We start from the raw sequence: 27,256 nt of genomic DNA on the forward strand, positions 1-27,256 counted from the left end.
CACGCATGATTTGGATCAGCTTACCAATTTGCTGATATGGGCCTGCTACTGGAAATTACCCATACTAGACATTGCAAGTCAGTCTATGCAATCCATTTGCTGGTGGTTAGAGCTTTTAGTGATTCTCGATGCTTATCACAAGTTGGCTGGTTCACAGTCAAGCCAGCATAAACCCGTGGACTGAAATAAATAATCCTCAGCTATTTCCAGAAACTGCATTGAATGTAATAGAGGCTAAATCGTCGAAAAAGTGCAGGAACAACATCATTTTAAAAGATGAGTAGCTCTTCCGATTTTTCCAGTGACGTAATAAGCACTGGGTCCACGTTGCCGAATAAACTAGAGGTGCCTATGGCCAGTGTGACACCCCCACTCCCCCTACTTCAACAGGCATGTGCTCTTGAGCATTGGGTCCAGTGTACTGGGGCTGGTGATGAACCAATGTACAGCACATTTCCCCCCAACCCAGCACTACCTAGAACTAACTAGCCAAATGCTGAATAGCACTTGCCCCACTGCTAATCTTGGGCTGTGGGTACCAGGGAAATCAATTAAAGTGTGACCTCCTTATATTGAATATTAAAATACTGCAAATATTTAACATAAAAAAATAAGTATATATATATATATATATATATATATATATATGTGTGTGTAACAATAGAAGTAGTGGCGCCAATGGGGTCGTATCAACACCCAACTTTAAAACAAACCCTTACAGAGTTTTACAGATGAATTTGATCATAAACATATAACATGTTCCTTCATAAAAAATTATTTATAAAAGCATAAACTCAAAACCAGTGTCCATGATTGTACAGAATTGATACATTTAAATTTGTCCAACAATTCAAGCAGTACACTTGTAGTGATAAGGAAAGATGTAGATATAGCACTACAGTCTCCTCCTTCTCCATATTGTAGATTCGGAGGTAACAAATTTTTTTTTTAGATAACCCAACGCGTTTCGTCTTGTTCAAAGACTTCATCAGGGGTAAAATCTCATCTATTTGATAAATATTGTCAGCGCAAAAAAAAAACGACCAATCATTCATGGGTGTTTGTACAAAGATCCAATACTTCACTGGAACTTAATGATGTGGCGTGAACCAGGCCTCGTGAGTCAACAACTTGAAGCTGACATTTAGATACTCAGGTATGGAAGGAATTCGTATAGGTAACTATAGAACCTGACCAGTTAAAAACACATAAGGAACCCTCCAGTGCTGCAGTAATGAAAGCCCAGTGTCCGTCTACTTACCGTTCAGTTGGGGGGGAAGTTCCCCCCACACTAGAATGATTATTTGGGAAAAATCAAACATATCTGATTTTCCCATGAGTTGGACTAACCATTTTTTTTATGTTTTTCACCGTGTGGGAGCAAACGGCTGATTGTCATTTGCTCCTACACATTGCCAGATTACCATCCCAATCAGCTATCTAGTTGGCTGGTTGGAATGCTATCGTTCTGGTGTATCGCTAGCATAAGAATACAATTTTCCCAGTATTGCACAATTACAGTTCTGCCACAGGTTCCATTACACAATTTATATATTTTGAAGTACTTTCTTTCTATCAGGATTATCAACCCATTCCCTCTGCGTGTTGCCTTGAACCATTGCCCACCTGGGACACACCAACAATTTCCGGAATGCACTTCATGTGTCCCTATTTGTAGCATTCAAATATGCTGTTCCTAACAATGTGTCTCATTTAGAGGAGGCTGTAGCCTGACACCAAGGTATAAAAAAACAAAAAAACAGATGCACCTTCTAGCCGGTGTATCTGTACACACCTTGTGCCTGACTGCCACCGATGTGACTCTGCAGCAAGTGTAAACAGCACGTAGCTTACAATTATGCTTTGTTTTGCTAATCATGTCCAGTAAATCAAACCAGATCGTGCAGCCCGCAGTTAGACATATCAAATGCTGAATCAGCCCTAACAACAATATTAAAATAATACTAGTGTTCATTCTAGCACCCTGCACCTTTCCAATCCTGTGCAGTTCCTCTTTCCTTCCTGGGGTGTCGCTCTCTGCTCTGGTGCTTCTCAGCACACACAGGTCTGTATCACAGCACTGAGCAACAGATCAGAGTATGCTGAGAAGCACCAGCGCAGAGAGTGACACCCCAGGCAGAAAAGAGGAACTGCACAGGATTGGAAAGGTGCAGGGTGCTAGAATGAAAACTATACTACTACTGATGGTGTGTACTGGTCAGCAGCCCTGTTAAAAGAAACGGTATGTACTGAAACCATTCAACAGCTGCTAATGGTGTGTACCTTTAAACACTATTCTGAGACCTGATACTCTGTACCAGCATATAAAATGGAAAGAGCTTAACTAATTTGACTGCAGCAGAGAAAGAATTACAGTAAATCTCCATTTCAGAGTAAATTACTATAGCAATCTATGTCTATTGTCCGCTAAGTACTCAAATTACACATTTTTTCCCTGTACACTGACCAAGCACCACTTAGTTTTAGAGGTGATAATGACACTTTGCAGAGTACTGCGTCCTTAAGTGTCTGGAAAGGATCACCGGCAGCGGCTCCAGTGCCAGACTCAGTCTGTTTCCCAGCCACTGCATTGCTAGGGGAAAGAGAAAGGGAGGGCGCAGCGCCAGTCTCCCGCTCTTGTGCTTGAGCGGTGTACGGATTCATCTGATTCTGCCAAGTAATTTGAGAGAACGTAGGGCTGTAAACGATTTCCTGCATTGTGTTTATAATTACGGCTGGTGTACGCGCTGCAGAGGGTCTAGTGAAAAAAACAACACAAAACATAATTTTATGGCAGCTTTAAAGCTTTGCTTTGTTGCGAAAGGAAAAGTGCTTTTCCATATGAAGGAACCAATGCAGCGTTAACCACATGAAGTCATGAATATTTTCACAGCCTTATAAGGAGACGAGGAGACATGCTTACATATTTTAAAAGGCTAGTACGCCATGTTCTAATTATGCCTTGTATAATGATTTTCAGAACCGGACTGCCTTCTCCTGACTTCTCTAATCCTCCGCACAGGTCGCTTGTGAGAATTCTACATCAAAGCACTGAGGGGCAGATGTATTAACCTGGAGAAGGCATAAGGAGGTGATAAACAAGTGATATGTGCAAGGTGATAAAGGCACCAGCCAATCAGCTCCAGTATGTAAATTAACAGTTAGGAGCTGATTGGCTGGTGCCTTTATCACCTTGCACATATCACTGGTTTATCACTTCCTTATGCCTTCTCCAGGTTAATACATCTGCCACAGAGTACTGAAGGAGGTACAGGCAGTATCACACCAATTATGTCCACATGTGCTAACAGCAGGCAAATGATTGGCCCACAGCCCAAACCCATGGTCAACTGTGATATTAGGTTTATGTCGTAATATTACCACTAAGGAATTTGTTTGTGGAATGAGCTTTGTGTTACATATATTCAAAATAAATGGTACAAATGCACAAAAACGTTTATTTACATTTTGCCACATTTACACTTTTGTGTTGCCATAAAATATATGGCCAGCACAGATCGTGTAATGGTTAGTATTACTGCCTCACAGCACTGAGGTCATGGGTTTGATTCCCACCATGGCCCTAACTGTGTGGAGTTTGTATATTCTCCCGATACTTGCGTGGGTTTCCCCAGGTTACTCTAGTTTCCTCCCACAATCCAAAAATATACTGGGACTAATTCAGGCCTGATCGCAGCAGCAAAATCTTTCTCTAATGGGCAAAACCATGTGCAGTGCAGGTGGAGCATATATAACATGTGCAGAGAGAGTTAGATTTGGGTGGGTTATATTGTTTCTGTGCAGGATAAATACTGGCTGTTTAATTTTTACACTGCAATTTAGATTTCAGTTTGAACACACCACACCCAAATCTAACTCTCTCTGCACATGTTATATTTGTTGTCCCCCCCCCCCCCCCCCCCTGCAGTGCACATGGTTTTGCCCAACTGTTAACAAATTTGCTGCTGCAATCGGTCTGAATTAGGCCCACTGTTCGGTTAATTGAATTTGGACAAAATTAACTCTAGATTGGTAGGGAATATAGATTGTAAGCTCCACTGGGACAGGGACTGATGTGGATGCCCAAATATTCTCTGTAAAGCGCTGCGGAATATGTGTGTGCTATATAAATAACTGGTAATAAATAAATAAATATTATAGTAAAAATACAATACAGAGCAGATAAGATTACACAGTACTGCTTGTAATGCTCCAGTTGGTAAAAGAATGATACCATCCAGGTGGTGTAGTAATGACTGCCGTGATACAGAGCGTACACAGAAACATTGCTTATTTTGACTAACATAGTTAGTACGGGATCCGGTCTGAAAGTCGACGCTGCCTAGTTCGACAATGTTTGAGTCGACCACTGAAGGTCGACAGGCACTAGGTCGACAGTGATGGAAGGTCGACATGGTTCCTAGGTCGACATGTTCTGTTGACAGTTCACAAGGTCGACGTGTTTTTTTTGTAATTTTTTTTTCCACTTTTTGAACTTTTTCATACGTAACGATCCACGTGGACTACGCATGGGAATAGTAACCTGTGCCGAGCGCAGCGGCAACGGAGCGAGGCACCACGCCCGAAGCATGGCGAGCGATGCGAGGGGACACAGTGCACTAATTCGGCTTCCCGGTCACTGTACGGAGTAAACGACACCAAAAAAACGGTAAAAACTCATGTCGACCTTTTGAACTGTCGACATAGAACATGTCGGACTCAAACATTGTCGACCTAGATAGTGTCGATTCTATGATCCACACCTGTGAGTACACCTTTCTTTAGAAGTATAATTTAAGCATATACAAAATAAACCTGTGAAATGCAGCCAGTATACGTTGCCTGGCACAAAAACACACTTTGGCTCAATATTTTTAGGATGAAGCTAACAATGGGATTAATCCAATATGTTGGGCATTGGATTTGACAAACAGAATATACTTTTTGCTATGGAAGCTTTACATTTTTTTCCCCCCAGTATAGCGTTACACTAAATATAATTACTGAAGTACAACGCTATAGCAGGGAGATACAACTTTGCAACCAGTGTGCCTGCAAGCTTCTCATACCCGGTATTTTGAAGGATAGGACGTTCCAAGAAACTTTCCACTATGATTTGGGTATTCTAGAACAAACAGAACCAGGTGACGCACCACAGGACTCACTCAGTGGAACTATGGAACGTGTAATAGTGCAGGATTTGTAGGATCTTCTCCGTGTTCTGTACGTCAAAGGTTCTGCTTAATTATTATGGTTACTGGTAATTTAAATGTTGCCACAAAACTCTGACACAGCGGGCAGTGGGGAAGTAGCACATATTATAGGACAGAAAACCAACATTCAAGAAGAATACATTTAAAAAAGCAAAAATGTAAGCATGAAACTATACCTAAGACGTAACAGGTAATGTATATAACAGGTAAGTAGTCTACAGAAGATGTGAGCGGCATGATACAAGTGCACACAGGTGGATGAATTAAGAGTAGACCATATTGTAAGCTCTTACAAGCATGGCCATCCTTTCCCCAATGCTAAGAAAGTCATTCAGAAGTTATTCAATACATGCTGCCATATTTCTGTTACCATCTATCTCCAAGACCCTCTTTCCCTGGTACTAAGTGGGTACACAATGGTCGAGCTATCGTTCATGATAACGACAAACGATATATCGCGAGTGGATCAGCAGGTGTGTATACCTCATATGTCTGTAATAGTCTTTGTCCACAGACATATCACGTCGGCCCTGCAGCACTGCCGATGTCCAACTGTGTGTACGGTTGAACAGTCGACCGCACATACACTGGCTGCAGGGACCGCTGACAATGACATCACAGCTGGTTGGGAAAATTCATATGCCTGGAATATCGATCAGCCGATTAGTAAGTATGTATAGCTTACCTAATCAGCCGCTCAGTCACTTGGCGTGGCAGCCAGTTGCAGTGTGTAACCAGCTTAGTTATTCGACAGACAATCCAATTAACAGTAATATTTAACATTTCAAATTTGAATAAACTAATGATATTAACAAAAAGAGAAAAGAAAAGTTCTCCTTTGTCTAATATATAACGCAGTTGGCACTTCTACATGCTTTAATGCTGGCAGACACCTTTATTTATTATTCAACAGCTTTATCATGCATATTGTACCTGTAGACCGAAGGGTGCCTCAGTAATAGCATATCCAAATCTTTCCAAACAATTTGCAGACATTTTTCTGCTTTTACCTTGTGTCATTTCTTTATAACTATCCCACAATCCATGCCCAGAGGAGAAGCAGAAACTCATTTGCTGAAAATAGCTGCCTGCCTCCCGTGGAACACTTAACATTACAATAACGGTAATTTCTGCTAATCTTTCTGTAGATTTGTTCTGACAGGAACAGACTGAGGCCTGTAATGGGTAGTACAGGAGGTTTGGTCACCACAGGGCACCACAAGTGGCAGCGGAGTGGTTTATAATCTCTGCTTTGCCTGCACTGCCCCTTTTGCAAGCAGTCATTTACAGTTCCTAAACTATTACATAGTGGGCGCAGTTTAAAAAGTGCCAGCTATAGAGCAATTCCTGCGCTCTTTCAGATTACAGCAGAAAACTAGTTTTTATCTAATAATAATGGTGATTGTGTTAGAGATGACGATGTTTAGCATAAGAGAAACAAAACTGGAACGCACAGAAGTTTAACTGTCCTACTGATTGCAATGCCTTCTCAAATTGTTTGAGTGCTTTCTTTATCTTCTCATAAACTTTTATTTCTTATTTACTTGTACAGCAGCTGGAAGTAATCCCATGTATATCAGGGAAAACCGTACAAAGAACCTGATTCACAAACGTACACAAATGCAATTGCAGATGCGATTTTGCTCGCAGAGCTATTCCGAAAATATGCTAATGATTCAGGCGCCACCTTCTGCATAGAGATCGCTCACATCCGCTGCTTACGTACAAACGTGGAAATATCGGATGCACATTAGTCGACCATCTGAGTAAGTCTATGCTGTCTCAGGCAGAACAGCACCCCTCAAACAGAAAGGACTGTCAGCTGCAAGGCCAGAAACGGTCCCGACACACCTGTGTTTTTCTAGCCGCTCCCTATTACTTCCTCCAAACGCTGACTACCTGTCACTCACTTTACGTAAAAACCCTCTGTGCATGCTCTATCGCAATCTAATCGCTGCACATACGCAGTGCATCTTTGGCACATGCGCTGCTGCAAAAAATTTGATCCACTGGGTACAACATCGGCATCGCGTACATATCAGAAATTACTATAAGAGCCGTGCATTTACCCCACACCATTTCTAATCTCTACATAGTATAAAATAAAGTTCCTGGTAGGCATCTGTCTGACTGTTTGGGTTAATCTGGAGAACCGCTGGATGGATTTTTATGCCGTTTTCACAATTCTATAGAGCCCTTGTCGAGGAAGGTTTAGGGCGTATGAAACAATCTATGACAAAAGGGAGCTGAGCAGTGATGGTTTTAGTAAAGCAAGTCAGCTCCCGTGCAAAGCCGAAGCGGATTGCTAGCTGCTTACACGCAGAAATACACGTTACCACTCAACATCTCTTCCTCAGATTTCAAAGAATGCATCGTTACAAGGAGATTAAAAACAATATTTACCCTCCTTTGTACTCAGGGCCGGGGCGGGCTGAGCTGGGAAGCATTTGCCCTCTGTGCCTACAGAGCTTCTTGGGATGCAGGTAGAGAATGCTGCCTGGTTGTCTGATTGTGAATTACACTGAGTGACCAGGAAGCATTCTCTAACTGCCTCCCAGCCTGCAGCCAGACAGCGAATGGCGGTCAGCATGCTGACTGGTGGATGGCTGGAGCTATCCACCAATCAGAGTGCATACAGCTATTCAATGTATAGAAGCAGGCAGAGGGACGGCGTGGGACTGCAGGAAGAATAAGTTCTTATTATTTTCATTTATTCGTGTGAATGGGTGGGGAGAGGTACCAGTGCATTGCTTTGCCCAGGACCTACAATGCTGTTAAGATGGCTTTACAAACACTCACGTAGGGAGGGGGAGCTGGTGGGGATGGGGGTGAGGGAGTGCTGAGGAAACAGGCACTTGCGAAGGGTCGTTGGGGTGTTGATCTAGCAAGAGGAGCTTGAGCATGAAAGGGGAGAGCAATGGGGTGGCAATTTAGGCAAAGAGGAGACAACTATGTAATAAGTGAGAAAACGTAAGTAACACAAATACTGTATATTATGAAGGCAGTTGCTAATTTTTTGTGTGCTCCCATGAATGATAGGAATATATTGCAGAGAGTCTGATGTAGAGCACTTTTACACTCTGGTGGACAGTTGAGCAATGGACACATACGTAGAGGCTTAAAGCTAGGTACACGATCACTCGGCTGATCGGTTTCACGCTCTCCATCAGCCGAGCAGAGTGTATCCAGCATGATCCCCTGTGCGGGTGCAGCAGCTCCTCTATGAGATCAGGAGAATTATTAAAAGTTATAATAAAATTATCTCCTGATCGTTGTGATTGTGTTATAAGCCATGTATTGGCTAACGCTCCCGCACCGGTACTGTATCCACACTTATACAATCGTCAGACCATTTACCCGAAATCGAGTGATCAGGCCATGGATTGTACAGATGTGTACCCAGCTTAAGATGGGAGAGAGTCGGTGCAGCAAGCTTTCCCATAAAGTTCAGTCTGTGGTTTGTGATTAAATCTCTCTTTATAACCTTATTTCTTCATTTATATGTATTTTACAATAGTGAATGTCGTAGCACACAACTGTCCGCAAAATAACATATGAACGCATCCAATCACTGGAAACATTCTCTTACATGCGAGAGCTCACAGTGGCTAGTATTGCTGCCTCGCAACACACTGGTCATGAGTTCGATTCCCGGCCAGGGGTGTATCTGTGTGGGGTCTGTATGTTCTCCCTGTGCTTGTGAGTTTCTTTTGGGTGCTACACTTTCCTCCTGCGCTCTAATAAAACTTACTGGTAGGTTAATTGGCTGCCGGCTACATTTACTCCGTGTGTGTGTTCAGGAACTTAGGTTGTAAACTGCAATGTGCCAGGAATTGATGTGAATGAATGACAATATTCCCTGTGTAGTGTGGAATAATTGGTATCGCTATATACATTAATAAATAATGCATGGAACTAATGATTTTTTTTTTAGGATTGTGTATCTCACTTGTATTATGTATCTCACTTGTATTAGGTGCCATCTGGGCAGTACGGGTGGTGTAATGGTTAGCATTACTGCCTCAGAGCACTGAGGTCATGGGTTCAATTCCCACCATGGCTCTAACTGTGTGGAGTTTGTATATTCTCCCCATACTTGCGTGGGTTTTCCTCCGGGTACTCCGGTTTCTTCCCACAATCCAAAAAATAAGAATTTACTTACCGATAATTCTATTTCTCGGAGTCCGTAGTGGATGCTGGGGTTCCTGAAAGGACCATGGGGAATAGCGGCTCCGCAGGAGACAGGGCACAAAAGTAAAGCTTTCCGATCAGGTGGTGTGCACTGGCTCCTCCCCCTATGACCCTCCTCCAAGCCAGTTAGGTACTGTGCCCGGACGAGCGTACACAATAAGGGAGGAATTTTGAATCCCGGGTAAGACTCATACCAGCCACACCAATCACACCGTACAACTTGTGATCTAAACCCAGTTAACAGTATGATAACAGCGGAGCCTCTGAAAAGATGGCTCACAACAATAATAACCCGATTTTTGTAACTATGTACAAGTATTGCAGATAATCCGCACTTGGGATGGGCGCCCAGCATCCACTACGGACTCCGAGAAATAGAATTATCGGTAAGTAAATTCTTATTTTCTCTATCGTCCTAGTGGATGCTGGGGTTCCTGAAAGGACCATGGGGATTATACCAAAGCTCCCAAACGGGCGGGAGAGTGCGGATGACTCTGCAGCACCGAATGAGAGAACTCCAGGTCCTCCTTAGCCAGGGTATCAAATTTGTAGAATTTAGCAAACGTGTTTGCCCCTGACCAAGTAGCTGCTCGGCAAAGTTTTAAAGCAGAGACCCCTCGGGCAGCCGCCCAAGATGAGCCCACCTTCCTTGTGGAATGGGCATTTACATATTTTGGCTGTGGCAGGCCTGCCACAGAATGTGCAAGCTGAATTGTATTACACATCCAACTAGCAATAGTCTGCTTAGAAGCAAGAGCACCCAGTTTGTTGGGTGCATACAGGATAACAGCAAGTCAGTTTTCCTGACTCCAGCCGTCCTGGAACATATTTTCAGGGCCCTGACAACATCTAGCAACTTGGAGTCCTCCAAGTCCCTAGTAGGTGCAAGGCACCACAATAAGCTGGTTCAGGTGAAACACTGACACCACCTTAGGGAGAGAACTGGGGACGAGTCCGCAGCTCTGCCCTGTCCGAATGGACAACAGATATGGGCTTTTTTTGAGAAAAAACCACCAATTTGACACTCGCCTGGTCCAGGCCAGGGCCAAGAGCATGGTCACTTTTCATGTGAGATGCTTCAAATCCACAGATTTGACTGGTTTTAAACCAATGTGATTTGAGGAATCCCAGAACTACGTTGAGATCCCACAGTGCCACTGGAGGCACAAAAGGGGGTTGTATATGCAATACTCCCTTGACAAACTTCTGGACTTCAGGAACTGAAGCCAATTCTTTCTGGAAGAAAATCGACAGGGCCGAAATTTGAACCTTAATGGACCCCAATTTGAGGCCCATAGACACTCCTGTTTGCAGGAAATGCAGGAAACGACCGAGTTGAAATTTCTTTGTGGGGCCTTCCTGGCCTCACACCACGCAACATATTTTCGCCACATGTGGTGATAATGTTGTGCGGTCACCTCCTATCTGGCTTTGACCAGGGTAGGAATGACCTCTTCCGGAATGCCTTTTTCCCTTAGGATCCGGCTTTCCACCGCCATGCCGACAAACGCAGCTGCGGTAAGTCTTGGAACAGACATGGTACTTGCTGAAGCAAGTCCCTTCTTAGCGGCAGAGGCCATAAGACCTCTGTAAGCATCTCTTGAAGTTCCGGGTACCAAGTCCTTCTTGGCCAATCCGGAGCCATGAGTATAGTTCTTACTCCTCTACGTCTTATAATTCTCAGCACCTTAGGTATGAGAAGCAGAGGAGGGAACACATACACCGACTGGTACACCCACGGTGTTACCAGAACGTCCACAGCTATTGCCTGAGGGTCTCTTGACCTGGCGCAATACCTGTCCCGTTTTTTGTTCAGACGGGACGCCATCGTGTCCACCTTTGGTATTTCCCAACGGTTTACAATCATGTGGAAAAAACTTCCCGATGAAGTTTCCACTCTCCCGGGTGGAGGTCGTGCCTGCTGAGGAAGTCTGCTTCCCAGTTTCCATTCCCGGGATGAAACACTGCTGACAGTGCTATCACATGATTTTCCGCCCAGCGAAAAGTCCTTGCAGTTTTTGCCATTGCCCTCCTGCTTCTTGTGTCGCCCTGTCTGTTTACGTGGGCGACTGCCGTGATGTTTTTCCCACTGGATCAATACCGGCTGACCTTGAAGCAGAGGTCTTGCTAAGCTTAGAGCATTATAAATTTACCCTTAGCTCCAGTATATTTATGTGGAGAAAAGTCTCCAGACTTGATCACACTCCCTGGAAATTTTTTCCTTGTGTGACTGCTCCCCAGCCTCTCGGGCTGGGCTCCGTGGTCACCAGCATCCAAACCTGAATGCCGAATCTGCGGCCCTCTAGAAGATGAGCACTCTATAACCACCACAGGAGAGACACCCTTGTCCTTGGATATAGGGTTATCCGCTGATGCATCTGAAGATGCGATCCGGACCATTTGTCCAGCAGATCCCACCGAAAAGTTCTTGCGTGAAATCTGCCGAATGGAATTGCTTCGTAGGAAGCCACCATTTTTACCAGGACCCTTGTGCAATGATGCACTGTTTTTAGGAGGTTCCTGACTAGCTCGGATAACTCCCTGGCTTTCTCTTCCGGGAGAAACACCTTTTTCTGGACTGTGTCCAGAATCATCCCTAGGCACAGCAGACGTGTCGTCGGGATCAGCTGCGATTTTGGAATATTTAGAATCCACCCGTGCTGTTGTAGCAGTATCCGAGATAGTGCTACTCCGACCTCCAACTGTTCCCTGGACTATGCCCTTATCAGGAGATCGTCCAAGTAAGGGATAATTAAGACGCCTTTTCTTCGAAGAAGAATCATCATTTCGGCCATTACCTTGGTAAAGACCCGGGGTGCCGTGGACAATCCAAACGGCAGCGTCTGAAACTGATAGTGACAGTTCTGCACCACGAACCTGAGGTACCCTTAGTGAGAAGGGCAAATTTGGGACATAGAGGTAAGCATCCCTGATGTCCCGGGACACTATATAGTCCCCTTCTTCCTGGTTCGTTATCACTGCTCTGAGTGACTCCATCTTGATTTGAACCTTTGTAAGTGTTCAAAAAATTTTTTAGAATAAGTCTCACCTAGCCTTCTGGCTTCAGTACCACAATATAGTGTGGAATAATACCCCTTTTCTTGTAGTAGGAGGGGTAATTTAATTATCACCTGCTGGGAATACAGCTTGTGAATTTTTTCCCATACTGCCTCCTTGTCGGAGGGAGACCTTGGTAAAGCAGACTTCAGGAGCCTGCGAAGGGGAAACGTCTCGACATTCCAATCTGTACCCCTGGGATACTACTTGTAGGATCCAGGGGTCCTGTACGGTCTCAGCGCCATGCTGAGAACTTGTCAGAAGCGGTGGAACGCTTCTGTTCCTGGGAATGGGCTGCCTGCTGCAGTCTTCTTCCCTTTCCTCTATCCCTGGGCAGATATGATCTTATAGGGACGAAAGGACTGAGGCTGAAAAGACGGTGTCTTTTTCTGCAGAGATGTGACTTAGGGTAAAAACGGCGGATTTTCCAGCAGTTGCCGTGGCCACCAGGTCCGATGGACCGACCCCAAATAACTCCTCTTCCTTTATACGGCAATACACCTTTGTGCCGTTTGGAATCTGCATCACCTGACCACTGTCGTGTCCATAACATCTTCTGGCAGATATGGACATCGCATTTACTCTTGATGCCAGAGTGCAAATATCCCTCTGTGCATCTCGCATATATAGAAATGCATCCTTTAAATGCTCTATAGTCAATAAAATACTGTCCCTGTCAAGGGTATCAATATTTTTAGTCAGGGAATCCGACCAAGCCACCCCAGCTCTGCACATCCAGGCTGAGGCGATCGCTGGTCGCAGTATAACACCAGTATGTGTGTATATACTTTTTATGATATTTTCCAGCCTCCTGTCAGCTGGTCCTTGAGGACGGCCCTATCTATAGACGGTACCGCCACTTGTTTTGATAAGCGTGTGAGCGCCTTATCCACCCTAAGGGGTGTTTCCCAACGCGCCCTAACTTCTGGCGGGAAAGGGTATACCGCCCATAATTTTCTATCGGGGGGAACCCACGCATCATCACACACTTTATTTAATTTATCCGATTCAGGAAAAACTACGGTAGTTTTTTCACATCCCACATAATACCCTCTTTTGTGGTACTTGTAGTATCAGAAATATGAAACACCTCCTTCATTGCCTTTAACGTGTGGCCCTAATAAGGAATACGTTTGTTTATTCACCGTCGACACTGGATTCAGTGTCCGTGTCTGTGTCGACCGACTAAAGTAAACGGGCGTTTTAAAACCCCTGACGGTGTTTTTGAGACGTCTGGACCGGTACTAATTGTTTGTTGGCCGTCTCATGTCGTCAACCGACCTTGCAGCGTGTTGACATTATCACGTAATTCCCTAAATAAGCCATCCATTCCGGTGTCGACTCCCTAGAGAGTGACATCACCATTACAGGCAATTGCTCCGCCTCCTCACCAACATCGTCCTCATACATGTCGACACACACGTACCGACACACAGCACACACACAGGGAATGCTCTGATAGAGGACAGGACCCACTAGCCCTTTGGAGAGACAGAGGGAGAGTTTACCAGCACACACCAAAAACGCTATAATTATATAGGGACAACCTTATATAAGTGTTTTCCCTTATAGCATCTTTTTTATATATTTCTAACGCCAATTTAGTGCCCCCCCTCTCTGTTTTAACCCTGTTTCTGTAGTGCAGTGCAGGGGAGAGCCTGGGAGCCTTCCCTCCAGCCTTTCTGTGAGGGAAAATGGCGCTGTGTGCTGAGGAGATAGGCCCCGCCCCTTTTTCGGCGGCCTCGTCTCCCGCTCTTAACGGATTCTGGCAGGGGTTAAATATCTCCATATAGCCTCCGGAGGCTATATGTGAGGTATTTTTAGCCAAAATAGGTATTCATTTGCCTCCCAGGGCGCCCCCCTCCCAGCGCCCTGCACCCTCAGTGACTGCCGTGTGAAGTGTGCCGAGAGGAAAATGGCGCACAGCTGCAGTGCTGTGCGCTACCTTTAGAAGACTGAGGAGTCTTCTGCCGCCGATTCTGGACCTCTTCTTACTTCAGCATCTGCAAGGGGGCCGGCGGCAAGGCTCCGGTGACCATCCAGGCTGTACCTGTGATCGTCCCTCTGGAGCTGATGTCCAGTAGCCAAGAAGCCAATCCATCCTGCACGCAGGTGAGTTCACTTCTTCTCCCCTAAGTCCCTCGTTGCAGTGATCCTGTTGCCAGCAGGACTCACTGTAAAATAAAAAACCTAAGCTAAACTTTTCTAAGCAGCTCTTTAGGAGAGCCACCTAGATTGCACCCTTCTCGGCCGGGCACAAAAATCTAACAGGCTTGGAGGAGGGTCATAGGGGGAGGAGCCAGTGCACACCACCTGATCGGAAAGCTTTACTTTTGTGCCCTGTCTCCTGCGGAGCCGCTATTCCCCATGGTCCTTTCAGGAACCCCAGCATCCACTAGGACGATAGAGAAATATACTGGTAGGTTAATTGGCTCCCAACAAAAAATTAACCCTAGTGTGAATGTGTCTGTGTGTACATGTGATAGGGAATATAGATTGTAAGCTCCACTGGGGCAGGGACTGATGTGCATGGGCAAAATATTCTCTGTACAGCGCTGCGGAATATGTGTGCGCTATATAAATAACTGGTAATAAATAATAATAAATAATCTCGTCCAGACATTGTCTATTCCGCTTAGAGTAATTTATGTAGTGCACCCAAGATCGCTGCCTCATCTGGCATCTTCGTGGGTAGGATCAATAATCCATGGAATTTAAGAAAAATCGTCCTACTACAACAACATACTGTACGTACGTACATGCTTATCTCAAAATGTCTCTCAGTTCGACCTATCTGCTCCTCTCATCCACATGCATTATCGGTTTCCATTCACAGTTACATGACTTTGTATTGGGCTGTACATACTCTGGAGAATGCCCTTCCATGCACAATAAGACTTTCCTCTAGTCTCCAAACCTTCAAGTGTTCCCTGAAAACCCTTCCCCCCCCCCAGTCTTATCTTAGTACTGATTTGTTCCATTTGTAAAGTGCAATGGAATACGCTGGTGCTATATATGTAACGATTAGTTGATAAATGAGTTATATATGTAAGAGTTAGTTAATAAATGAGTAAGTAAATAAAATAATAAACATGCACACGAAATGGAAATCAGTCATTGCTATTGGGAAGACCAAATATAACCCGGTTTCAGTAGAACTTACCATAAAAAAAAGAAATAAAAAAAATTGGGTCTCAAATGTAAAAATCTACAATTTCAAGGACTTTATAACAAACTGGACTTCCGCTGCTGTAATATCAGCGTTAAGATTGCTGTGAAGCGCATCAGTAAGTTTGGGCAACAAATTAGGGGTGACTATCTTTCGGCTCAGTATCTGAAACGAGGGGTAGGGCCTGGGTAAGATGTAGATGGATCTGCCAGAAAAAAATAATAAACTACATGGCAGCCACTGTGACATCATTTGTATCAGCGGTCAGCTTTATTATATAGATAAGGACACCGAAAGAGTGGGGATACATTTCTCGCCATAAAACACAGCTCTTCATTGCATAGCAGTTTATCAAGTCCAATGAACTTTAGCTAACCTATGAAGCACCACATTATTCCACAGCATGGAATGTGGCCCACTGGTGACATTTCTCCTAGGTGGACTGCTAATAACCCAAGTGATTAAGGACACCACTCTTTTATGCAGCAATACACTGTGATTACAAAGTGGGAAGTCGCACCTTCATCAGGAAAACGAGAGCCCCAAATATAATCTCAATTTTTCTTACATTTTCCTACTGTCCTTCAAAGACTTTAGACATTTTACATGAAACACGAGTGTCACATAGTAAAAACCGTAGTGCAAGGTGAGAGACATTACATGCTGTCTAGACCTTACACATAAAATACAAATGTGAAGCCAGGGACTACCTTTACCCAAGGTCAACCAGAGTCCATGTCGCGTCCAGCTCCTAGCCGGCTATCAGGCTGCTACTACAGGTCCATGATCATGTTCCGTAGCCTGCAGCCATTTAGGAGCTAACATCACAACACCACACTGGTAGTGTTCTCTCACTGAAAGCGGTTTGATGCTTTTAGAAGTGAATTTGCTAATAACCCATAGAGGCCAGTCACCAGCCAATGATGTCACTGTTTCAACAGCTGCTTCTAGGTTTCTTGGATAAAGAATATCTGAGTCCTGTGGGGTTTCTAGACCTTCAGTGCCAAGTGTTTGAAGTCGGGGTGCTGAAAGACTATTCATGCTGAATTCTCTTCAACGTAGCTAGTAAAACGTTCTGCAGACTACATTATCTTGTTGATGCAGAGGGGGTATATGGAAAGCATTGGGGGCCATTCAATAGTTCTTGTCAACAGCTATATTCTCCATCTCCAGAACAGAAAGTTTGTTTCAGCAACTGTGTTATTTTCTCTACTATTAGGTAAAGATGATACAGGACATAAAGGTGATGTAATCAACAGCTTTGTAAAATTTATGTCGTTACCAATTCTGTTTTCCTTTGAGGAGTTAGTACTTTTGATTTATACATTTTCTTTTAAAGGGTAATTATAGAAAGCCATAATAACCCCCCAAAAAATATATACTGTATATAATGACATTATGGCTACTCCATTATAGCATATAAACTGTGTCAGATCTCTAAAGAGATAGAAACTCGATGTTGTGCACTCTATACCGTATAAGAACTTATTTGTAAACGATAACCGAGCAACAAACGGGGCACTGCGGAGAGGCTTTTTCTCTCTGACTTATGAGATATACTGTAGCAAGGCTCCAAACAAATCTAGAAAGGGCGCCTTATAGAAATTCTAAAACAAAATAATTGACCATCTAAAATTGTATAATAAATTAGACAAAATAAAAGCAGCTGGAATAACATAAGTGATACGGATTCCACCGAAGAGATTGTAAAATATATTTCGGGGTATATTCAATTAGGGTCGAAAGCTGCTGTCTGTCGAAAAGACGTCAGTTTTCGACTTTTTAAGGTCGAATCGTGATTCGACCTATTCAGTCCCCACTATTTTTATTCGACAAGTCAGGGAATTCGACTTGTCGAATAGTTCGTGAATCGGCGGTATAGCTGCTGATTCACGTACTTTTGAGGGGAAACTGTGCCAAATTTGACAGGATTTGGCCTCGTTTCCGACCATCTCAGTCTGACATAAAAAAATGTCTGACTGAGATGAGGGACCTTAGAGTAGGAGAGGGGGGAGAGCCGGGGGGAGCCGCGGGCAGACAGGGAAGACCAGCGCTACAGCACAGCGCTGCAGGAGGATGTGTCACAGCCGCGCCACTCACCTCAGCATCCACCCGGCTCCAGCAAGTGAGGTCACGCTTGCTGCAGCCGGGTGGACACTGCCTTGAGGTCTGGCGGCTGTGAGACAAACCTTCTGCAGCGCTGCTCTCCTCCGTCTGCCTGCAGCTGTCCCCGCTGGTCTCCCCCCTCTCCTCCGCTCACAGGTCTAATCTCAATTCGACTTTTTTTAAAGTCGAATTGAGATGGGATTGAATAGGGGTTGTCGAATCCATTCCGACAAATGCATGTCGGAATGGATCCGACCCTAATTGAATATACCCCATCATCTATATTATGGAAAGAATGAATTTGTACAGTTATAAGGAAATCATTTACCGGCTAATGAGCAAGGATAGCGATATAAAGGGGGTGTTATAAAGAAGACTTCTTCTCTGATCTGGGTGGACAAATGACATTGCATTAAACGTACATTATGCTGATCTGTGGCAACAGGGAGACTTGCATTACCCCACTTTTCCTATACTAGGAGACACCAGATTACCCTTTTAAAAGAGGTTACATATGAATTACACAGATTCTGCAGAAAATAAACTGGGGGCCACGTTTTCATCCTGATACCCCTACTCCTTTGACCATATGAAGGCTGAATTTGGGTGTGGATCATAGGGTCGACAGTCATTAGGTTGACCACTATTGGTCGTCGGTGACTAGGTTGACACGGTCATTAGGTCGACACAGAAAAAGATTGACATGAGGTTTTTTTAATACTTTTTGGTATAGTTTTCTTCGTAAAGTGAGGTCACTATTCCCTATCGTAGTCCACGTGGATCGTTAAGTATGAAAAAGTTAAAAAAATGAAAGAAAAAAAAAGCGAAAAACTCATGTCTACCCTTTCATGTGTCAACATTTGCCATGTCGACCTAGTGACCATGTCAACCTATTGACCAAGTCGACCAATAGTGGTCAACCTGAGTGTCGACCTTTGTTTTGTCGACCTAAAGACCGGATCCCCTGAATTTAATGTGCCAAATTAGTTATATTTCCGCTACCTGCAGCGTCGCCATGCTTTGCAGTCACAATTTATAGAGGGGTCTTGGGGACCTTAGGCTCCAGAATGACATGAGGACATTACATGGATTACAAGAAAACTAAGGGAAGAGAGAAGAGAGCCCTGGGCAGCCCCAATGATTCAACCGTATCTCACAGGTATTAACAAATCCTGGTACTTTCTGTGAATTGTGACCTCTGCTGGACGGCTCCGGTAATGTACTGGCTGGAAGAATGCGACGCATGGACAACAACAAATGCAGACACTCTTGTCCTGACTGGATGCGTGCTGCAGCCACATCGGGAACCTGTATCAGAAGGGGCAGGACAGTAAACCCACCACACATTCATCTCTCTAACGAAGTTCCGCTACCAGTGGCAATCTGATTTTGTGGTCTGGTGAATTTAAATAATGCATTTCTTAAGGCCCATACACATTAGACTATGTCGCTCTGTGAGCGACGTCGTCTAATGTTTCCCCCTCCCGGGCCGGCCGGTCGACGGCCGACTGTACACACTGAGCGATATGACTGCTCATATCGCTCAGTGACGTCATGCCTCCGCCGGCAGGTCGTGGACGACAGTCCAGATCCTGCATGCATGCCCTACCGACAGCGACGATCGTTGCCGACCCGCGGGGCCGCGCATCGGTCGTCGCTGGCGGCATACACACTTGATAAAATGAGCGACGTACTCAAAGGAGGGGGAAAATTAGCGACGTCGCTCATTTTATCATTAACTGTGTATGGACCTTAACATATGCAAGTCAGCAAGAAGAGCATTGCAAATATGTCCTTTTAATAAGAAATAAACCTGCTGCAGCAGCTTTTTTGGGGTTCTGCAATGGTTTTACATATATAAAGGTCCACTTACTGACCAGTCCACACATTTACTGTGAATTTGTATCCTTTTCATGTATTTGAACTAAGTATATCATGTTCCCTCGAAGTAGGAGAGTCTGATTCCTTTAGCAAATTTTAAACTATGGAAAAATGTAAGGTCAGACAGAGGTGAAAATAGAGTACTACACCCAAATAATTTGCTTGGCGGAATTTGTTAAAGGAGTATGTATGTATGTATGTATTCTCTTCTACCACTACCCATAATGAATTGCAGGGCCCTGGTACAAGCCAAAGCAATGACCGTAGAATATATGGGGGGAATGTACTAGACTGCAAGAAGCATAAAGTGTGAGATGTTCTCTAGTTTTTTTAAAGAGGTAATCATTTACATGTCAAAATCAGTTGTAAATGATTGCCGCTTTAAAAAAAAAACAGGAGAACTCGCACAAAGTCTCCCACTTCCTGCATCTCGCAGGCTATTACACTCCCCCCAATCTACGAACAAGTAAATAGCTAATACAGTTATGTCTTCCCAGTGTATACAACTTATGAGTATCTTGCAGTGTTAGCAGGGGTCTGATTGCTTACTCTCCTGGCAGCTTATTAAATTGTCTGATCACCGATTGACCAATCATCTTGGCACGTTACAAGCTGCACTTAGGGAAAAGTGCAGAGTTTTAAAACTGGAATGTCTGGATAGCCAAACATTAAACAGCAACTGGAAGAGTATCTACTGACTGGCATGGGGTCCGGGAATAAGATCCCTACCATCGAGGGAAAGAGGTGTATACTAGTAAATCACTGGACATGTTCTTCCAGATTGCCAGTCATTAGACAGCCATTGGAAGAGTATCTACTGTCTGGCACGGGGTCTGGGAATTAGACCCCTACCATCAAAATAGAGAGGGGTATACTAGTAAATCACTGGACATGTCCTTTCAACTCTAAAAGGAACCAGCAAAGATTTACTGCTATCTCCTGTAAGTACCATTTAGGAAAAGTCTCATTTTATGCTTTGGGACTGGAGTGAAGAGCTTACAGTTTGAAGCTAAAGGGATAGGAACCAGAGGTGTGGAATGTAAAACTTGGTGGCCACAGATCAGTAATGGAAACCGGAAGGAAGAACTGTGTGGAAATAGGTCATGGCGTGGTTACAAACTTACCATTGAAGTTAAAACCATGTCTTGTCAGCCTCATTCCGTGGCTTCTCCAACTCTTGCTAAGCTCAAATGTCACATTCTCTAAGCAACTGCATTACGTTCCCTGACCTGTATTATATCATTGGGTCCCTATTGTAACACTACTAACCATGTACCTATCCTTGACCACAACCACTCCACACCTTATAGCTTTACCATTTACTGAGCTTACACTGTGCTCCTAGACCAGGACGAGCTGGTGATGGAACCCCTAGTTTGCTGTTCTGTAGTATCAGATCATTTACGTTCAATGGATGTCTACTTGATAATGAATGACTCACATCGCTAAGAACAAGCCTTACTCACCATGATACTACTACATGTAGGTTATATCATACACAATATGGATTCATGTACTACCTAGACAAACCCATAGTGCACAGCTGGAGATCTTTCCCCCAACACCTGCTAAATTTTCAGTCCATGTTTTTAAATCCCCCACAAAGCAATCAACACGCTCTGGACGAAGGTGTTAGAATTTATCACCATTCTGAAAGTGGGAGAAATCGAGCGCTCATTACTGGACAGAAATGGGGCAGGAAATGGTATGAAGAATACAGGTGTTCAAGAACATTACACCTGAAACCAGGCAACATAAAGAGTTATCCCAGTGGTATAGGACTCCAGTAATAAGTAATTGACTGTAACCATACAAAGAGAACAGCGACTCCTTCAAGCTACAGCCAAATTAAAGGGACACAGGGGCAGATTTATTAAGCTCGGTGAAGTGATAAAGTGGAAGGTGATAAAGGACCAGCCAGTCAGCTCCTAACTGTCATTTTTCAAACCCAGCCAGTGACATGGAAGTTAAAATCTGATTGGCTGGTCCTTTATCACCTTCCACTTTATCACTTCACCAAGCTTAATAAATCTGCCCCCCAGTCACTGCATACATTGTTGTGATTCTAAAGGAGTTTTCCACCCAAAGAGTTTATTTTACCCATTGCAGCCCCTTTTACAGGCTAACTTATTTATTTTTAATCCAGTTCAATTGATACCCATCACTCACAGCTACCGCAAATGTTTTGTCTGCAGCATTTGGTGGCGTTCCCAGGTCCTGACATACACAAAGAGCCTGATTCTGACGTACAAGCAAAGCACAAAAAAAGCAAGTAACTATACACCTGGGCAAAACCATGTGCACTGCAGGTGGAGCAGATGTAACTTGCAGAGAGAATTAGATTTGGGTGGGCTGCAGGGTCGGACTGGCCCACAGCGGTACCAGGGAATCCACCGGTAGGCCCCACTGCCTGAGGGCCCACTCCTTCCTCTAGGGATCAGGTTCCAGACTGTGCACTTGTATTATACATGGTAGATATGTTGCATTACACTGCACTAAACTATTGTGTATTTCAAGCCTCTGTGGAGGCTGGCCACACCCCGTTTGTAAGCTGGCCACACCCCTAATTATAGGCCCCTATCACTGCATTCCCCCGATCGGCCCTTCATGCCCCAGTCCGACACTGGTGGGGTGTGTCCAAACTGAAATCTAAAATGCAGTGTAATATAAAGCTGTCCAACATTTGTGGGCTACATGCAAAAGCAGCCAGTGTTTACCCTGCACAGAAACAATATAAATGTATCTGCTCCCCTTGCATGGCAAAATGGTTTGCTCCAGATACAAGGTTACTTACTTTTTTTGTCAGAATCAGGCCCTAAGACTGCAGTCAGAACTGCAATACCTTGAACATACGCTGTAATGTAATGTGGATTAATAGAATAATAAATTATATTCTGCAGTGGAATTAGATCCCGGGAACTAAGCCAAAAGTTGCAGATATATTAAGGACTGAGGTCGGTATTCAATCACCCATGGTAAAATAAGAATTTACTTACCGATAATTCTATTTCTCGTAGTCCGTAGTGGATGCTGGGGACTCCGTAAGGACCATGGGGAATAGCGGCTCCGCAGGAGACTGGGCACAAAAGTAAAGCTTTAGAACTACCTGGTGTGCACTGGCTCCTCCCCCTATGACCCTCCTCCAGTTAGGATACTGTGCCCGGACGAGCGTACACAATAAGGAAGGATTTTGAATCCCGGGTAAGACTCATACCAGCCACACCAATCACACCATATAACTTGTGATCTAAACCCAGTTAACAGCATGATAACAGAGGAGCCTCTAGAAAAGATGGCTCACTACAGCAATAACCCGATTTTTTGGTAACAATAACTATGTACCAGTATTGCAGACAATCCGCACTTGGGATGGGCGCCCAGCATCCACTACGGACTACGAGAAATAGAATTATCGGTAAGTAAATTCTTATTTTCTCTGACGTCCTAGTGGATGCTGGGGACTCCGTAAGGACCATGGGGATTATACCAAAGCTCCCAAACGGGCGGGAGAGTGCGGATGACTCTGCAGCACCAAATGAGAGAACTCAAGGTCCTCCTCAGCCAGGGTATCAAATTTGTAGAATTTTACAAACGTATTTGCTCCTGACCAAGTAGCTGCTCGGCAAAGTTGTAAAGCCGAGACCCCTCGGGCAGCCGCCCAAGATGAGCCCACCTTCCTTGTGGAATGGGCTTTTACAGATTTTGGCTGTGGCAGGCCTGCCACAGAATGTGCAAGCTGAATTGTACTACAAATCCAACGAGCAATAGTCTGCTTAGAAGCAGGAGCACCCAGCTTGTTGGGTGCATACAGAATAAACAACGAGTCAGATTTTCTGACTCCAGCCGTCCTGGAGACCTATATTTCCAGGGCTCTGACAACGTCTAGCAACTTGGAGTCCTCCAAGTCCCTAGTAGCCGCAGGCACCACAATAGGTTGATTCAGGTGAAACGCTGAAAACCACCTTAGGGAGAAACTGAGGACAAGTCCTCAATTCCGCCCTGTCCGAATGGAAAATCAGATGAGGGCTTTTACAGGATAAAGCCGCCAATTCTGACACGCACCTGGCCCAGGCCAGGGCCAACAGCATGACCACTTTCCATGTGAGATATTTTAACTCCACAGATTTAAGTGGTTCAAACCAACGTGACTTTTGGAACCCAAAAACTACATTTAGATCCCAAGGTGCCACTGGAGGCACAAAAGGAGGCTGTATATACAGTACCCCTTTCACAAACGTCTGAACTTCAGGGACTGAAGCTAGTTCTTTTTGGAAGAAAATTGACAGGGCCGAAATTTGAACCTTAATGGACCCCCATTTCAGGCCCATAGACACTCCTGTTTGCAGGAAATGTAGGAATCGACCTAGTTGAAAATTCCTCCGTCGGGGCCTTACTGGCCTCGCACCACGCAACATATTTTCGCCAAATGCGGTGATAATGTTTTGCGGTTATATCTTTCCTGGCTTTGATCAGGATAGGAATGACTTCATCCGGAATGCCTTTCTCCTTCAGGATCCGGCGTTCAACCGCCATGCCGTCAAACGCAGCCGCGGTAAGTCTTGGAACAGACAGGGTCCTTGCTGGAGCAGGTCCCTTCTTAGAGGTAGAGGCCACGGATCCTCCGTGAGCATCTCTTGAAGTTCCGGTTACCAAGTCCTTCTTGGCCAATCCGGAGCCACGAATATAGTGCTTACTCCTCTCCATCTTATAATTCTCAGTACCTTGGGTATGAGAGGCAGAGGAGGGAACACATACACTGACTGGTACACCCACTGTGTTACCAGAGCGTCTACAGCTATTGCCTGAGGGTCCCTTGACCTGGCGCAATACTTGTCGAGTTTTATAAACATGTGGAAGACTTCTGGGTGAAGTCCCCACTCTCCCGGGTGGAGGTCGTGTCTGCTGAGGAAGTCTGCTTCCCAGTTGTCCACTCCTGGAATGAATACTGCTGACAGTGCTATCACATGATTTTCCGCCCAGCGAAGAATCCTTGCAGCTTCTGCCATTGCCCTCCTGCTTCTTGTGTCACCCTGTCTGTTTACGTGGGTGACTGCCGAGATGTTGTCCGAATGGATCAACTCCGAGTGACCTTGAAGCAGAGGTCTTGCTGAGCTTAGAGCATTGTAAATGGCCCTTAGCTTCAGGATATTTATGTCCGTGGTCACCAGGACCCAGTCCTGAATGTGCGGCCCTCTAGAAGATGAGCACTCTGCAACCACCACAGGAGAGACACCCTTGTGCTTGGTGACAGGGTTATCCGCTGATGCATCTGAAGATGCGACCCGGACCATTTGTCCAGCAGGTCCCACTGGAAAGTTCTTGCGTGGAATCTGCCGAATGGGATTGCTTCGTAGGAAGCCACCATTTTTCCCAGAACCATTTCATTGATGTACTGAGACTTGGCTCGGTTATAGGAGGTTCCCGACTAGCTCGGATAACTCCCTGACTTTCTCCTCCGGGAGAAACACCTTTTTCTGGACTGTGTCCAGGATCATCCCTAGGAACAGAAGACGAGTCGTCGGAATCAGCTGCGATTTTGGAATATTGAGAATCCAATCGTGCTGCCGCAACACTACCTGAGATAGTGCTACACCGACCTCCAACTGTTCCCTGGATCTTACCCTTATCAGGGAATCGTCCAAGTAAGGGATAACTAAAATTCCCTTCCTTCGAAGGAGTATCATCATTTCGGCCATTACCTTGGTAAAGACCCGGGGTGCCGTGGACCATCCATACGGCAGCGTCTGAAACGGATAGTGACAGTTCTGTACCATAAACCTGAGGTACCCTTGGTGAGAAGGGTAAATTGGGACATGAAGGTAAGCATCCTTGATTTCCCCAGACATCATGTAGTCCCCTTCTTCCAGGTTCGCAATCACTGCTCTGAGTGACTCAATCTTGAATTTGAACCTCCGTATGTAAGTGTTCAAGATTTTAGATTTAGAATCGGTCTCACCGAGCCGTCCGGCTTCGGTACCACAACAGTGTGGAATAATACCCCGTTCCCTGTTGCAGGAGGGGTACCTTGATTATCACCTGCTGGGAATACACCTTGTGAATGGCTTCCAAAACTGCCTCCCTGTCAGAAGGAGACATCGGTAAAGCCGACTTTAGGAAACGGCGAGGGGGAGACGTCTCGAATTCCAATTTGTACCCCTGAGATATCACCTGAAGGGTTCAGGGGTCTACTTGCGAGTGAGCCCACTGCGCGCTGAAATTCATTGAGACGGGCCCCCACCGTGCCTGATTCTGCTTGTAAAGCCCCAGCGTCATACTGAGGGCTTGGCAGAGGCGGGAGAGGGCTTCTGTTCCTGGGAACTGGCTGATTTCTGCAGCCTTTTTCCTCTCCCTCTGTCACGGGGCAGAAATGAGGAACCTTTTGCCCGCTTGCCCACGAAAAGACTGCGCCTGATAATACGGCGTCTTCTTATGTTGAGAGGCGACCTGGGGTACAAACGTGGATTTCCCAGCTGTTGCCGTGGCCACCAGGTCTGAAAGACCGACCCCAAATAACTCCTCCCCTTAATAAGGCAATACTTCCAAATGCCGTTTGGAATCCGCATCACCTGACCACTGTCGTGTCCATAACCCTCTACTGGCAGAAATGGACAACGCACTTAGACTTGATGCCAGTCGGCAAATATTCCGCTGTGCATCACGCATATATAGAAATGCATCTTTTAAATGCTCTATAGGCAATAATATACCGTCCCTATCTAGGGTATCAATATTTTCAGTCAGGGAATCCTACCACGCCAACCCAGCACTGCACATCCAGGCTGAGGCGATTGCTGGTCGCAGTATAACACCAGTATGTGTGTCAATACATTTTAGGATACCCTCCTGCTTTCTATCAGCAGGATCCTTAAGGGCGGCCATCTCAGGAGAGGGTAGAGCCCTTGTTCTTACAAGCGTGTGAGCGCTTTATCCACCCTAGGGGGTGTTTCCCAACGCACCCTAACCTCTGGCGGGAAAGGATATAATGCCAATAACATTTTAGCAATTATCAGTTGTTATCGGGGGAAACCCACGCATCATCACACACCTCATTTAATTTCTCAGATTCAGGAAAACTACAGGTAGTTTTTCCTCACCGAACATAATACCCCTTTTTGGTGGTACTCGTATTATCAGAAATGTGTAAAAACATTTTTCATTGCCTCAATCATGTAACGTGTGGCCCTACTGGAAGTCACATTTGTCTCTTCACCGTCGACACTGGAGTCAGTATCCGTGTCGGCGTCTATATCTGCCATCTGAGGTAACGGGCGCTTTATAGCCCCTGACGGCCTATGAGACGTCTGGACAGGCACAAGCTGAGTAGCCGGCTTTCTCATGTCAACCACTGTCTTTTATACAGAGCTGACACTGTCACGTAATTCCTTCCAACAGTTCATCCACTCAGGTGTCGACCCCCTAGGGGGTGACATCACTATTACAGGCAATCTGCTCCGTCTCCACATCATTTTTCTCCTCATACATGTCGACACAAACGTACCGACACACAGCACACACACAGGGAATGCTCTGATAGAGGACAGGACCCCACTAGCCCTTTGGGGAGACAGAGGGAGAGTTTGCCAGCACACACCAGAGCGCTATATATATACAGGGATAACCTTATACAAGTGTTTTTCCC

The 27,256-nt window shown here is 45.1% G+C and overlaps 1 protein-coding gene across 4 annotated transcripts in view; it reads right to left on the bottom strand.

Annotated features, from left to right (window-relative positions):
* Window positions 1–27,256, bottom strand: part of KIAA0586 (KIAA0586 ortholog) — a 216,562-nt gene that overhangs the window by 24,381 nt on the left and 164,925 nt on the right. The gene's annotated exons all lie outside the window — the stretch shown is intronic.

Source organism: Pseudophryne corroboree, chromosome 12 (assembly GCF_028390025.1).
Source record: "Pseudophryne corroboree isolate aPseCor3 chromosome 12, aPseCor3.hap2, whole genome shotgun sequence".
NCBI lineage: Eukaryota > Metazoa > Chordata > Amphibia > Anura > Myobatrachidae > Pseudophryne > Pseudophryne corroboree.